General features: G+C 42.1%; 1 protein-coding gene across 1 annotated transcript in view; it reads left to right on the forward strand.

The window, feature by feature from the left end:
- Window positions 1–13159, forward strand: part of LOC100928716 (BEN domain-containing protein 5) — a 633364-nt gene that overhangs the window by 329694 nt on the left and 290511 nt on the right. The gene's annotated exons all lie outside the window — the stretch shown is intronic.

The following is a 13159-nucleotide window of genomic DNA, read 5'->3' on the forward strand; positions in this document are numbered from 1 at the left end:
AGTTTCTTCATCTGAGAATTGTCTGTTCATATCCTTTGACCATTTTTCAATTGGAGAATGGCTTGATTTCTTATAAATCTTTGACTGTAAAAATATTATTTTGGAAATGAGGCCTTTATCAGAACCTTTGACTGTAAAAATATTTCCCCAGTTTATTGCTTCCCTTCTAATCTTGTCTGCATTAGTTTTGTTTGTACAAAAACTTTTCAGTTTAGTATAGTCAAAATTTTCTATTTTGTGATCAGTAATGATCTCTAGTTCTTCTTTGGTCCTAAAGACCTTCCCCTTCCACAGGTCTGAGAGGTAAACTATCCTGTGTTCCTCTAATTTATTAATAATTTCATTCTTTATGCCTAGGTCATGAACCCATTTTGACCTTATCTTGGTGTATGGTGTTAAGTGTGGGTCAGTACCTAGTTTCTGCCATATTGGTTTCCAATTTTCCCAGCAATTTTTGTCAAACAGTAAGTTCTTATCCCAAAAGCTGGGGTCGCAAAGATAGTTTTCAACATTCACCCTTGAAAAACCTTGTGTTTCAAATTTTTTTCCCTCCCTTCCCTTCACCCCCTCCCCTAGATGGCAAATAATTCAATATATGTTGAATATGTAAAATTCTTCTATACATATTTCCCCAAAAATCATGCTGCATTAAAAAAAAACCTCAGATGAAAAAGGAAAAAAAAAAGAGAAAGAAAACAACAAGCAAACAAACAACAACAAAAAAGGTGAAAATGTCTGTTGTGATCTACAGGTGCAGATGGCTCTCTCCATCACAAGCCTATTGGAACTGACCTGAATTATCTCGCTGTTGAAAAGAGTCACATCCACCAGAATTGATCATCATGTAATCTTGCTGTTGTTGTGTACAATGATCTCCTGGTCCTGCTCATTTCACTCAGCATCAGTTCCTATGTCTCTCCAGGTCTCTCTGAAATCATCCTTCTGATCATTTCTTACAGAACAAAAATATTCCATAGCATTCATATACCATAATTTACTTAGCCATTCTCCACCTGATAGGCATCCACTTGGTTTCCAGTTTCTAGCCACTAGAAAAAGAGCTGCAACAAACATTTTGGCACATTTGGGTCCCTTTCCCATCTTTATGATTTCTTTGGGATACAGGAGGCTGGACTTTGAATGAGGAAATAGAAATGAATCTTCCCCTCCCATATTAGTTGGTTGTTGATATAAGAGAGAATGATCATTTCCCCCAGGAAGTGTTCCATTGTGACCAGTCTGGTGGACTTAGGTCAGGAGATGTCCTATCTGTATGACTCTGGAAGGCAGGCCCCCGTTCTGAGGACTAGGGATAATGACATCACTGGCTCTCCAAGGCTGTTCTTGCAATTGTGGAGCTGTTAGAATGGTCATGGAAAATGAGCAGGACCAGGAGATCATTATATACTTCAACAACAATACTATATGATGACCAGTTCTGATAGACCTGGCCATCCTCAGCAACGAGATCAACCAAATCATTTCCAATGGAGCAGTAATGAACTGAACCAGCTACGCCCAGAGAAAGAACTCTGGGAGATGACTAAAAACCATTACATTGAATTCCCAATCCCTATATTTATGCACACCTGCATTTTTTATTTCCTTCACAACCTAATTGTACAATATTTCAGAGTCTGATTCTTTTTGTACAGCAAAATAACGTTTTGGTCAGGTATACTTATTGTGTATCTAATTTATATTTTAATATATTTAACATCTACTGGTCATCCTGTCATCTGGGGGAGGGGGTGGGGGCTAAGAGGTGAAAAATTGGAACAAGAGGTTTGGCAATTGTTATTGCTGTAAAGTTACCCATGCATAAATAAAAAAAAAAGAAAGAAAACAAACTCATAATCAGAAACAGACAAGGATGAGTTGTAGTGGACATTGTGATACTATGGGCAATAATATTGTGACCCACATTTGGAAAACAGACAGGTATACCATTACATAGCTAAAGACTAAACTCAGATTCCTTCAGAATAGTAAAAATCAAATAGCATTTTTAATTAATTAAACACATTCCCAATCTCTGTTGTTTGATTAAGCCTTTCTCTCTTCATCAGTCTGATAGCACATGAAATAATGGAAGAGTTTGGTTTCAACTTGTAAAAAAATAAAATGTGTGAAGTTCAATGAGACTTGTGAAATATGCATATGAAATATGAAAGTTTTCATTAACTAATGCCTGCAATGTGACTATACAACATTCTTGTTCTGAAGCAAATGATAAATTAACTTTAGTAATAAGAATAAATGGAAAGTAATAGTGCAATAAAAAAAATAGAATGTTCATGGAGGTCTTCCTGGCATCTCCAACAGTATTTTAGGTAATGGTAACTCTAATGGTAATAACTAAGGAATGCATCCTCTGGCCCCGCTGACCATTCTGCTTTGGCCGAGCCCTCAGGTATTTGTCTATGTGGATCTCAAATGGGGCTCTTGGTAGTTTCATGTCCAACTCCAAGACAGCTCCCAGGTCCAGTCTGCTCTCCCGTCCAGCAGCCTACGGCTCCCTGGACTGTATTCAGTTGAGCAGCACATTTGCAGTCTGATTGCATCTCCCAGTTTGTTCCTGGAGCTTCCCTTCCTATGCACTCCTCGCAGGATGGTGCTGGTCCCCTACTGGCTAACTTGCAGTTCAGGGTGTACAAAATAAAAGGTCTTTGAAAGAAAAAAAGATATAGCCAGACCTTGAAAAATAATTGCTTTCAGATGACCATGTTAAAATATAATGTAGTTACTATTTTTCTTCCAATTCTCCCTTAAATTCAAATAAGCATTTAAAGCCAAAATAGGAACCTCGGAGTGAAGCATTTGTTTCCAGGAGCTGTTCCCTTCCTGGTCCTGGAAAGTTCCTTCAGTCTCAGTTGGAAGTGACTTCCGAAGTCTGAAGTCAGGCCTAAATGGGAATCCCTTTCCACCATGCTGGATGGGTGGTCATTGACCCTCAGTTTGAAGAGGTTCTGAATAAGAATAAATAGTAAAGTTGGAAAAGGGTTTAACCCTCCCTACAGGGCTACTTCCTCAACTCCCATTAGTGACAGCTCGAGGCTGCTGATGGCCGATCAACTCTTCTTCCCTTCAGAATTTTAGGGGTAACTCTGCTGTCACTGACAAGCCCCGCTGGAGCACTTCTTAATACCAGTCAGTATCAGCTCAATATAAATTAGTTTTTGCAACATGGATATTTACTGAGAAGATGTGATGAGAGTAGTAGTTGCATCCCTGCAGACTGGCGGCCCTTTTAGCCCGTACATACACGTGTTCCCTGGGACCTCAGACTGGTAGAGCATGCACACGCAGGGATAAGGATCCCAGGTCTGGTTTCTGGTTTTCTCCATGCGTGGTATGTTCATGAAGCTGCCTGAGGTACGCGATTCTGTGGAACTTGGTAGAGCCCTGATGTTAACCCCGTCTTAGTGCGTCCTTGAGCCTCTGAGGATGATCCTGCCGTCAGCCACCAATGCTCTGGGCCAGTGAGCTCCCTAAAGAGCCCTGGACCATTTGTGGTTGGTTCAGGAGAGGGCCAGGAGACAGGCACTCTCTCTGCGTGGGCTCCTAGTTGCGCCCACCTAAGAAACCTACCAGTGGCTTGTGTGGAGCTAGGCCTTCACTACGCTCTGTTGTGGAAGTGCAGGGTCCCAAAGTTGCCTTGTTCCTTTAAGCATAGGCAGATCTAATGCTCTTCAGCCATTCACAAAATCTTTCTTGAGGAAGACGGATTCTCTGAGTCAGTGATCAAAGGACTTCCCTCCTCACAAATTGATTAAATATTTATTTGCATGTAATTTGCACCTTTGATTGATGGATTCCTGTAAGAAGTCTTTGGGGTTCATATTAATTGGGGGAAAGTGCCTGTCCTCCATTTGCTAAGGGCTGATTTCCCAGGTGTCAAGGAAGGCAGAGGACAAGTGGGGAGTGCTAGGCCAGTGAGCCTGATGTTTGGCCCTGGCAAAATTCCAGAATGTGATTACAGAAATGGTCAGGGAACTTCTAGCCAAGGAAGCTCTGCTTCCAAAGAGCCAGTGGTCTCCTCGAGGACACGTCATGTTAGACTAATCACGTTTCCTCCTTTGATGAGACTGTGATCTATTGGAGGATTGTGATAGACATGGTGGGCTTTGGACAGGGTCCCTACTGGAGAAATGGATGGCCAGGGGACAGTCCTTCAGAGGCAGAACTCGATTTAGACCCAGATGCATCCTGGCCCAGCCAGGCTGAATGGACTCATATTAGTATGGCTGATAATCTCCAGTGGGGCGGCCTCAGGCTCTTGCAGTGGTGGAGGCAGGGATAAAGTCACAGGCCAAAACCCTGGGCCAGATCTTAGAAGAGGAGATTTCATAGGGCTGCCAGGCACTCATGGACAGAGCGGAGTTGGGAAGACCTGAGTTCAAATTTGGCCTCAGAGACTTTCTAGTTCTGTGACCCTGGGCAGCATCACTTTATCTCTGTTTGTCTCAGTGTTCTCACCTATAAAATGGGAAAAATAACACTTATCTCCCAGGATTGTTGTGAAGATCAAATGAAATAATATCTGTACTTAAGTGCATATGAGGCACTATTATAAATATGTATTCTTTCCCCTTAAATATAAGGGTTTTTACTCTGTTTACTGTTTTTTTCTTTTCTGATTTTTATTACTGTATTTTTAATTGATCTTTAGTTTTTTACATCTCCAGAGTTTCCCCAAATAGCCCTCCCACAGCTTGTTCCCATAGAGCCATCCTATATAACAAAGAAGTATTTTTTAAAGACAAAAAGAGAAAGCAGAAAAAATCAATATAACTGATCAATATAACAAAAATTCTGAAAAGATATGTTATGTACAACTCTTCTATCTCTGCAAGGGTGTGGGATGGGAGTGTCTTCTTTTAAGCCATACTTATTCTTTACAATTTTACAGTATTACCTTTTGGGTTTTGTAAGTGTGTGTGTGTGGGGGGGGGGGTGTGTACATGTGATTATTTTTCCCATTTCCCTTGTTGTTGTCACATGTATATTATTTTCTTGGCTCTGCTGACATCATTATGCATTAGTCCATGTCATTTGTTCTAGACTGCTCTATATTCATCACACACATTTTTCTTACAGTGCAGTAACATTCCATTACTTTCATCTTCCAAAATTTGTCTGGTCAGTCCTTAATGTCCGGAAATCCACTTTGTACCCAATTCTTTACTTCAAAAAAGTGCTTCTACCAAAGGGTTCTCAAACTGTGCACATCCTCTGACCCAGCAGTGTCTCTATTGGGCCTGTATCCTAAAGAGGTATTAAAGAAGGGAAAGGGACACACATGTGCAAAAATGTTAATGGCAGCCTTTTTCACAGTGGCAAGGAACTGGAAATTGAGTGGCTGCCCATCAGCTGGGGAATGGTTGAATAAGTGATGGGATATGGATGTGATGGAATATTATTGTTCTGTAAGAAACAATCAGCAGGATGATTTTAGAGAGGCCTGGAGAGACCTACAAGAACTGATGCTGAGTGAAGTGAGCAGAACCAGGAGATCATTGTACACAATAACAAGTCTATACAATGATCAATTCTGATGGAGGGTGATTAAGCAGCCTGTTCAAAGACTTCAAGGGAGAAGCTGGGATATCATGTGGAGAGGAAGGGAAGGTGTACAGTTTTGCTGGAACATGAAACACAAAAGGAGGAAGGAAATGAACTGGCTAGAAAGACAAGTTGTTAAGGGCTATCCACGCCAAACAGGAGAGTAGGAGCCGAACCAGGTCGTTTCCCTTGCCTGTAGGTATTCTAGGAAGTCTCCAAAATGAGCCTAAAGTTTGGCTTGGGGAACTGTTTGCCCACATAGGAAGCCAGCTCCTACACATCCTCTCTAAGAGACCTTTGCAAAGCCTGCCCTGGGGGACTTTGTGCTTTCCCCCTTGGAGCTTCCAGGCTGGGTACCAGCTGTGTGGCTCAAGTTGGTTCCCTTTACTTCCCAGACATTTTCTCACCAACCTCCTGGCACCAGGTATGCCTTCCTGCTTTTCCCCTTTCCACCTCTTTTGTCAAATCAATCTGTTATTGCTCTGGGAAATTTTGGGAAAATCTACTCACCACAGTACTGTTCAGGTCTATCCCTCCCTTCCTCTCCTCCCCCTTACCCCAGAGTAAAGTCTTTGAGGGCAGGAGTGGTCTTTGCTTTTGTGCATATATTTTGTGATCTACTTGGTAGACACTTCATCCAAACAGAAATTGCATTTCTTCTATCCCATAGAAAATGTAGATGATGCAACAGATTCCCAAAAGCTGATACACAAAATGCCTCTTGGCTTCCTGGGCCATGGCAGTGCCTTACACAGTCTCTGAGGCTCATGTTAATCATTTGAGATCCAGACTTGCTCTATACCCACCCCCTAGGAAGATAAAGGTATTTAACAAGCAGCCCCTTGCTCACCTGGTCTGTCCTCACTCTGTGACCTCCCTCTAGAGAAAGTTCCTGCCTTTGCTTTCCAAGCAGGATGCTGTTTAAGAGCTGAAGCCCAGCCCGTTCTTTTTCCTGGGGTTGCATCATTGCCTCTGTAGAACTACTACTTTTTAGAAGAGTCAATTCCAGAACTCTCTGATTTAGGAATGTCCACAAGGTAAGCCACAAAGCTGTCTCTGTCTAGGAAGCTGCACAAGTATCAGATCATCAATGAAGTTCCCAGGTGCCAGGTGGTGGGAGAGCAGGTCACAGTGTGAAGAACTCATGAGACATTTATCACGGTCACAAAAGATGCCATTTATTTACAGCACATGGGATAAATCAAATATGATCAAGCAAGGCTAAATCTTATTGGATTAAACAAGATGCTTCTGGCTATCAGGCTTTTTAAACTTGGAGGGAACAGGGGGAGAGAATTAAGAGTAGGGTCTGGGGAGGTAGGACCTAGGGGAAAACCTGAGAGGAGCCTCTTGGAGAACAAACTCACATGTGCATGTGCTCAGGGACATGCTTGAGTCCATCTTAGCTTTGCTAATCAAGACAGTCTTGGGAAATTGACCTCTTTTATGGTTGATAATGGGAATTGGATGGATTTGTCTCAACATTTACATTATTTTCTTGATAATGGGGACAAAATGAGCTCTTTTAGAAGTGACACAGGATGGCATTGCCTAGGGAAATTCAGAATCCCCCACTTCTGTGGAGGCAAATGGGTTCAGAAACATTGTATATGAAGTATATTTTCAGACTGCTTGCTACTTCTGGGTGACGGGAGGAAAATAGGCAGGGGTACATGAGAACACATATCCCCAGAAATCAGAAAAAGATATCCAGACAGACAGGGGACACAGACACGGTCATTGAGCCTACACTTTTACCACCTGGCTTCCCTGACTTCTTTCAAGGCTGATCTTAAATCCCATGGATTGCAGAAGGGCTGTCCCCTCCCCACCTCACATTATTGCCTTCCCTCATCGATCACCTTCCATTTATACTTGAGGACTCTTACCTGTACCTTACTGTTTATATGAGTTATCTTTAGAACCATGATCTCCTTGATGAGAAAGCACTGACTGTGTGTTTGCCTTTTTTTATATCTCAGCATTTAGCATTGTTCCTAGGACACAGTAAATGCTTAAGAAATGCTTGTTTGTCTTACAGCTCTCTAGTGCAGAACACAGAGGGGGATTGCTGCTCCAGAGAAATCCATCTTCTTCTAGCCATTCATCTTGAGTTCCCAGCATCCCCTCATTGAGGTCTGAGTGAGCCTACCCACCCTTCATGGGAGGGCCCCTGGGATCTCACTCACTTTAGCAAGTGATTGGAATGGCAGTAAATAAGCTCCATCATTTTATTATATCAGCATAGCTCCCCCCACCCCCACCCCTGAGTAGTTAATATCTCACCAATTATTTAGGTCTGTTTTTATTTCTGTACAGAGAATTTTAGTTTTCTATTCATAGAATGCCCGTATGTGTCTTAGTAGGTGGACTCCCAAGTATTTCGTAAGTTCTGTAGTTATTTTGAAAAGGACTTTCTATTTCTCTCTCTTCTACTTGGCTTTGTTGATAATAAGTAGAACAGCTGATGATTTATGAGGGTTTATTTTGTATCCTGCTGCTTTGTTGAGTTATTAATTGTTTCCATTAATTTTCAGTTTGTTCTCTTAGGGTTCTCCAAGGAGACAATCCTACCATGTACAAAAAGCTATACTTCTTTTCCCCCCTTTTTTGCCTGTATTTCTTCTTCTCTCGTCTTGCAGCTATAATCAGCATTCTTTGAACGGTATGGCAGAAACAGCCATCCCCTTTGGAGCAGGGTTTGAGGGCCTGGCTTGGGATGGTCTTTTCTTAAACACCAGTCCCTCGAGAGGTGGCCCTGGAGGGCTCGGACTTCGCGAACAACATTTTTCTGGGCCCCCCGACTTCTTGGCACCTAAGAGAAGCAGTAAGCAAGGACTGAGCTGAGCTTGAAACCAGCCGCATAGGTCCCATGATTGATAATGTCAGAATCTGCAGAGTACATTTTAAAAACGCTGACGGCAGCAGACGCAGGGCCTTGCTAATAGGAAACTGAGCCATTTCATCTAGGGATGAAAAGTATTTTTAGAGCCCACCCCAACTACTAGGCCATTTAACAATCTCCTAAGCATAATTTATTAGAGCTTTAATCGTTGCCTCTCCTCACCCTCATTTTCCCAGCAGGAGCTTCCTGATGCAGGGAGCTTTCTTGGAGCCCTTCTCCCTGGGAGGACTGGGCCAGCTCCTTCCGGGACTAAGGTGTGAAACAGGGCTTTTGTGGGGGTGGTTGGGAGGGGGGAGAATATGTGGGTATCACTGGGAGAAGGCTAATTATAGGACTGATGTCCTGATTTGCATATCAAATAGATGCACTCATCCTCCAGCCTCCCTTACTAGTCCAATAGGACCCTGTCCTCCTTTCTGGGAACGGCTGGGCCCTGCTCTTGTCCCTGGGCCCAAATGCACTCGCATCTTCCTTCTGGGCCGAATCTGCGCCCTTGCAGCCTCTGCTGATGTCTCCTTCTGCTTTTCATCCTATTTTGACTTGGAGCTTGATCATTTATGTGGGTGTGTCTCCTCTCTCTCTCTTGGATTCTGAGTTCTTTGAGAAATTATCCGTGTTGTTATTCACCTTTGTAACCCTGGAACACAAAAACCCACATATATAGGTAATTATAAGTGGATGGTGGATAGATGATAGAGCACTTTAAGGTTTTCTGAGCACTTTACAATTATGATCTCATTTCATCCTTTCAACTGCTCCAGGAGGTAGGAGCTGTTGTTTGTTCCATTCTACATTTGAGGAAACTGAGACAGACAGAAGTTAAATGGTAGGAACTGTCAGAGGCCACCTTGGAACTTAGGTCTTCCTGCCTCCACTTTTAGCATCCTCTCCATGGTGCTGCTGAGCTGCCTCTAATTTCCTTCCTATCATTCCAGATCCCTGGATCCAGCCTCGGGTGGAGCCTTCCTCCCAGCCATATCTCCTCATAGATGTCTTCTGTAACATCATGGACACGTGGTCAGCCAGCTCTGCTCCATGGGAGAGCCTGCTTATTTGGCTTGGTGGGCAGCCCTAATTGCCCAAACTTCAATTAGCCTTTATGGAGCACTTCCCTACCCCATCCCTTTCTGGGCCCAGCTAAAGTCTGGGCCTCTGTCCTTTCTATGTCTTCAAGAACACAGATTGCTTAGTTGAGGGTCTAATTAAACTTTTGAAAAGCTTATTTTCCTCCTTACTGCTTTTTATTCTTTTATGAATTAATAATGTTCTATGATCTTTCCCCCTAAAATATAACTAAAAATGTAGATTCTGAACTACGGTTGTTCTGTGCTTTCCTTGATTTGTCTCCATAATAAAGCCAAGGGTTTGCGGAATTTTTAAGGATCTCTTTCATTTCCTTATTGTGACAACTGATCCTATCTGTTAAACTCTAAAGTCCATCCTTTTATCCATATGGCATTTACAGCTTGTTTAAATGGCCATGATGTGATTGTTCTTTCTATTTATTTATTCATTTATTTGTTTGTTTTCTTTATTTTTCCTATATTTATCTTTATATTTCTTTATTACAAAAATAATTTCCTTATTTAATGTTATACAGGTACATTAATCTTTTTTTAAAAGTTCTTTATGAATCATATTGTGAGAGAAAAATCAGAACAAAAAGAAAAAACCACGAGAGAAAAAAAAACCGAAAAAAAAGTGAACATAGGATATGTTGATTTACATTCATATTCCATAGTTTTCTCTCTAGTTGCAGATGGTGTTTGTTATTCAAAGTCAGTTGGGGTTGCCTTGGATCACTGAACTGCTGAGAAGAACCAAGCCTTTCATAGTAGATCATCACACAATCTTACTGTCACTGTGTACACTGTATTCTTGGTTCTATTTGTTTCATTTAACATCAGTTCATGTAAATCTTTTCAGGTCTTTCTAAAATCAGCTTGTTCATCATTTTTTATAGAATAATAATAATATTCCATTATTTTGATAAGCCATAACTTATTCAGCCATTCCCGAATTGATTGGTATCTATTCGCTTTCCAATTCTTTGCCACCACAAAAAGAGCCACTACAAACATTTTTACACATGTGGGTCCTTTTCCCTCCTGATGTAATTATTCTATTTTTAATTAAATTAAATTTAATTAATTAAAATTAAATTAAAACTACAGCTTTTTAATTTTCAAAAAATATGCATGAATAATTTTCCAGCAATAACCCTTGTAAAACCTTGTGTTCCAATCCCTCCCCCTTTTGATATAATTATTCTAATTGGATATTCTACCTCCTCTCATTTCTCTGCTTTGGTCCCCCCTGCCATTTTACCCTTTCTTCTAACTATACATTCATTTTGACCTCTGCTTTAACAAACTGGTGCACTAACTCTAAACATATGGTAGGTTCAGAAATGATTAATAGTGATTTCTTTCATAGCATCATAGATTCAGGGTCATAAGGAACTTTTGAGGTATTCTAATTCTTTCATTTTCAAAATGAGGAAACGGAGGCTCAGGCTGTGTTGAATTTATTGAATGGTACTACATTAATAGTAAGCAGCAGAACCAGGATTTGAACTGGAGTCCTGTGGTCAAGGCAACATTTTTTTCCTCTGCAAAATGCTGCTTCCTAGCTCTTAAACTATAAGCAATTTCATTTGGTATGTGTATGCTGTTATTCAGTTACCTCCGTAGCTAGTATCTTGTGATGTTTTCCTCCATGATGGGTGGGTCTGCAGCCTTGATCATCCTTGACTCCTCAAGTATTTTCCCCCAATGTATTCTTTTTGCTATTGTAATCCATGGCCCCCTAAATGCATGTTGATTTAATTGAAGGGTTTTGGTAAAGCTCTCCTTAGAATCCTTACCTCTCTTCCTTGTGTTAGTCTTCAGAATGGCCCCCAAAATCTGAGATGATCTTTGAAAGAAATTTATTTGGTCATTTGGTAGAGGATGGAAGCCACAAGAAGGCTTCCCCTCTTTATCTCTTGAAGGATTATTTTATAGAGGGTTTTAGAGAAGAGTAACCTTATACCTATGAAGATATAACCCTAACCCTAAATGCGCAGCTTCCAGGCAAGGTCTGTTGAGATTTATATCAGTCAGTGAAAACATTCAAACTTATTCCAGCATGATGTAAACCTAAACATCCAGATGTGGAGAGTCCCAAACACCAGCATTGGGTCCACTAGCCCAGATCTGCGTGAGATCCATCTTTCTCTGCTGCCACATGACTTCCTTAGGAATTTCTCTGAGGTCGGCCAATTTGTAACCACATGCAGCGAGGTTCAAAGAATATTCATAAAAAACCCTTTTTTCCCCTAACACTATAACAAAATGTTTCCCTACAACTCCCTTTTTGGGGTTTAAAGATAAATTCTTGTAAGCAGAAGGCATAAAGCTGAATTATGGATTCAAAGTTAATTGAAAATAATCCTACTTCACTCCCTCTCTCTTCTAGAGCCTGATAGAACACCAATCTGTAAGGAGTGAGAGACTGTTTCTGTTGTCTCATAGTCAGAGAATGAATTTGTCTGTCTCGGGGGGCCGTAGGTCAGGGAACTTATATATAGAAGAGGAAACGATGTATGGTGTCATTGGTGCTTCCTTCAATGGCAAAGAACAGTTAAAAACCCTCAGGGGAGATGCTGTGAAAGTGCTGGCCTCGGGATGCCAGCAGACTGACCGCAGGGGCCACTGGATTGGAGAAGACTGTTTTCTATCCCAGTGGAGAAACGTTCTCACTACCGAACGTCACACGTGGTCCCTCGACCTGGAGGCCTTGCCAGGCGACGTTTTCCTGAAAGCACAAGGGCCTGCGCAGGTACAAGTTCCCTTCCAGCTCTTGAGCCGTAACCAGTCTCCATGGATCTCCTCCCCTGTGGCTTCTCCTCCCGCCACCTCCTGCCACCTCGGCCATTGCTGTTTTCTCTATTAGACTCGAAGGCCGGGAGGGCAGGGGGCATATATCTCTAGGGAGCGTGCTCAGTAAGCACCTTGCCAGTCCTTTTCCCTTCTCTCCCTCAGATTATTTCTGCCCTGGCTGCTGGCTCCCTCGCATGTAAGTGAGATTCACTTTGTTCAGCTTCAAGCAGAGCTAGGAGCATCTGGTGAAGTTTTGTTTTGTTTTGTTTTGTATTAAATTAGAACATTTCGGCTCAATGTGAAGTAACATAAACAATCAGGTATCTCCGAGGCTCTGAGGCTGGGGGAAGGCCGTGGGCCCCCTTCTCTCCAAAGTCTTTGAGCAAGGCCCTTTGTAAGGAAGGCACTTTTCACATTGTTTGACTGGATGGCTCCTGGAACATCCTCAGCTGTGGAATTTAGTGACCAACAAAGGTTGTTGGGTAAGAGGAGAAAAGACAGGAGACAGGAATCACACTAGGTTTAGTGGGTCTGTCCACCACATATAAACAGCATTACTTTAGATTAAAAGCTTTGCCCTTGAGTTTACTTATCTGCAAAATTAAGGGGATGGATAGGATGTTCATGGAAGGGATGCCCCTTAAGGCCCTTGGGGTTCTAGAACAAGGCTCCAGGGCCTCTGCAGAAGCTGTGTTGGATGGCTCCCAGGGGCCCTTGGAGTTCTAGAGTGAGGCTCCAGGTTGCAGGAGCTGGGGGAGCAGTTGAGGCAGTGCTGGTTGATGATAGATCAGATGCCTCAGAACTCTTCTCTAGCCTGGAGATGTGA

This window comes from Sarcophilus harrisii, chromosome 4, assembly GCF_902635505.1.
Source record: "Sarcophilus harrisii chromosome 4, mSarHar1.11, whole genome shotgun sequence".
Lineage (NCBI taxonomy): Eukaryota > Metazoa > Chordata > Mammalia > Dasyuromorphia > Dasyuridae > Sarcophilus > Sarcophilus harrisii.